General features: G+C 40.3%; 1 non-coding gene across 1 annotated transcript; it reads right to left on the bottom strand.

The window, feature by feature from the left end:
* Window positions 1-1445: 1445 nt before the first annotated feature.
* On the bottom strand, window positions 1446-1519 carry LOC129478108 (small nucleolar RNA SNORD28). The gene has a single exon (XR_008656270.1). It is a non-coding gene; the product is annotated as a small nucleolar RNA SNORD28 (small nucleolar RNA).
* Window positions 1520-3393: the final 1874 nt, after the last annotated feature.

Here is a 3393-nt window from a genome sequence, read left to right as displayed (position 1 = left end):
CCTCCCCTGAGGCATGGCCTCAATCTTTGCTAAATTAACTCTTCAGGCATTTTTCTATCAGGATCGGATAGGGAGAATCTCAATTGCACATAAATTACAGAGTCAGCACTCTGTGGGACATTTATGTAAATTGTAGCCTTGAGTTTAACCTAATCCTAAAACATTTTAGATTTTATGCAAAACTAGTTAAACGCTGATCATTGCTGTATTCTCAGGCCGCTGATAAAATGATTGAGAACAACATGGAAGTTTTCTTAATGCTTATTTTTGTTTTGCTGGTCTTTAATATGTAGGCAGATTTTTTTTTTTTTTATGGGCCAGTCTCTCAAACTTCATCATGTAACTCAGGCTAGTGTTTCTCAAAGTCCAACTCACAATACTATTATCAAAATCTAAGGGGGAAAGAAATGTCTTTTGTCAGATCAAAATCCAATCTAAGTGGTGTGAAACAATGCCATTCTTTTATTAAATGTGTATTTGAGTAACCGTGTGACAATTAGATAATCTGGATGTTTCTCTGCCTGTCATTGCAACTGGGAAGATATTCATCCACTTCCATGTTGATGGCATAATCTTCGTATCACCTATTGGAATGACCATAAAACACTGATGAGCTCTTTTCCTGATTATCATCAGAAAGCATCTACTATATGAAAACTAAAATTATTGTGGCTGGCCAAGATTCCGCAGAGATAAGCTAGACTTTGTCCTAACTGGGAAATTCTAAATGAATAACTCATGCAGACTTAAATAAGATGACAAATGTAAAAATTCTGGGTAGCATGTGAAGCTCTATTCATGTTAGAGACTATTTTTGTGGTTCTTGCAGGTACCTATGGCAGCTAACAGCCTGGTGGGCTCATCAGAATTTAGAGCTATTGACAATCTGAAATTATCCTGGGGCCATATTGGGATTTCAAAATCATTGAGGTACCCAGGCAGTAAGTCTTAACCTTAAAAATTTCGGACCAAAATATTTTCTTTCCTTCTTTGGCTCAGAAATCTGGGGGTTGCAATCCAAAATCTGTCAGGGTACTTGAGCGGATTTCAAATCCAGTTTTTATAAAAGGCTTTGGCCCTGGCTTTGGGCCAGTGGTTCTCAATTGGGGTTGTTATTCTCCCTACCCCCAGGAGACATTGACATTGTTGCTTTTCACAACTGGGTAGAGTACTGCTGACACATAGTGGGTGTGTAGTAAGGTGCCAAACATCCCACATCCTCCTATGCACAAGACAGTCAGTGCCCCTCCCCCAGCCTAAGAATTATCTGGCCCCAAATTTCAAGAGTGCTGGAGTTGAGAACTGCTCCTGGCCATCAGGGGATCACACTGGGTGTGCTTCCGGGCTGGCATTTCATGAAGTTGAGAACCAGGCTCCTTTGTTTTCTCAGAAGGTGTTCAGTTCTGCATCTGGCATCGAACGAAGACTCAGAGATTCTTCCCATTTTTCATAATAACTTAACATGCTCTTAACTGTCATTCCTCACAGAACCTCAGCTTATCAATTCTAATCATCTGAAGAGATTCCTCTTTAATTAACTCTGTGACTTCTTGATACAGAGGCCCTTGTCAGGGTTGTCAACTCTAAAAACAACTAAGAATTTGCCAAAAGGTCAACAGAGTTTTAATTTTAATTTGTTTTAATTTTAATTTATTTTTAATTTGAAGGGGACAGTCCAAAGAATATTTTGCTCATTTATTCTTCTAGTGTCTCTAAAATCTTTCCCTGCCTCTAGTAGATGTTGAGAAGAAAAAACACACAAGTTAACAAATACACATTTTGTTATCTTAGTTTTCCAAATATTTCCAAATTGGAGTGATGTGATAGTAAGCCCCTGAGAGGGGTTAGTTAATGAAAGACACCTGTAGGATGCCTTATAAGTGTTGTGATGATGATCACTTAAGGTTTTGCTTGTAACTTTTTTTTGGTGTGGCGTGACTTAGCATTCATATTCATGTGACTCTTTAGCAAAAGCATACAGCTCCTGCAACCTAGCAGCATTAAGTTACTGAGAGATACAACGCAAGAAAGAAAACAGGCCTAAATCCAAGACTGTTTTTCTCTCATATTGAATCTCTCTGGGTGATCCAGACACCTCGATTGTCAGAGCCTAGATCAGAGCCAGCTTGAAGCTTCAGCCCCTCACCTCTCCACCCCAGGTAATGACCTGTTTCAGAATCCAGATCCATTGCTCCTCCTAAGGGGAAGGTACCCTAAGTCCCATATTTCACCCTCCAGAGAGATAGCAGAAGAAGCTGGAGGCTTCTTTAACCTGTAACTCTTTTCTGGAGATTCTGCAGAATGGGATAGGTAAATACCAGGCGACAGCAACTTTTGTGAGAGGCCTTGATGCAGAGTTCGGGCCGAAGGAGAAATGAAAGGTGTGGAGTGGGACCAACATTAGAGATGAAGACTTTCCTTGTCTATCCCTTTTTATGTAAACACACCAGCAATCGAGCCTTCTTGGAATGTAGTACCTGGAAAATAAATTAATCTCATGTCGGTGAACTTAGATACTTCCTTTTACTAGGAAGCCAGTGCTAGCTGATAGTAAGCCTGCTGATGTGCTCAGTTGCAGTGACTAATTAAACCCAGATGCCTGCCTCTTAATTGGTTTTGATCTTTTACCTTGAATTTTTGTATATGACTTAATAATTTAAGACAACTCACTTCACCTTGAGGATGTGAGCAGGGTAGAAATGGTAAATAACAGGTAAACAAAGAGAGAGATGTGAAGTTTTAAATTTAATGGCTCTTTACTAACATGATGCTAACATGGAACCTCTCTACTCACTGTGGTGTGAGTGAGTAAATGACTAGATCATTTTGCTCTGTTGTTTAATTTGCTGTTGGTTCCCATAGACATGAGCAGTGTCACCAGCATTACTTTGTTTCTCAGCTGCTTTACTCCTCAGTCATGGGCTTGGCATCCTCCACCATCCTTCTTGGTAGCACCTCTTCTCCCTTCTTCACTTCTGCGTCTACCCTTGCCTAAGGCTTGATCAACTTAAAAAAAAAATCCCTTAAAATAGGCGAATTGCTTTGCAAAGAAATCAGCCTATTGGTGGCCTCTCTGCTATTACAAACTGGTCCAGGCATTACAAAAGGGAAGAAATCTTGCGTTTTCAGTTCTGTGACTTCTGAAATGATTGGTTTTAAAGGCACCAGCATTGATGGGGTCCTCCCCTACCTGTCCTTAGCATTCTCTGCTACTCCGAATCTTCTTTCTCTATTCTGGTTCTACGTACTGCAGGGAGCCTTAGGGATTCACCACCCTACCCCAATGGCTAATGAGAAGCCAAGGCCCCCAGGTCATGAGCACTATGTAAATTCTTTTAGTCTAGTGCTTTTCCTATGATATTCCATGGTCCTAATCTCAAAACAATTTGAAGC

This window comes from Symphalangus syndactylus, chromosome 2 (genome assembly GCF_028878055.3).
Source record: "Symphalangus syndactylus isolate Jambi chromosome 2, NHGRI_mSymSyn1-v2.1_pri, whole genome shotgun sequence".
In the NCBI taxonomy this organism is placed as follows: domain Eukaryota; kingdom Metazoa; phylum Chordata; class Mammalia; order Primates; family Hylobatidae; genus Symphalangus; species Symphalangus syndactylus.
The sequence above is the reverse complement of the archived record's forward strand: the minus strand, read 5'-3'. Positions and strand labels throughout refer to the sequence as shown.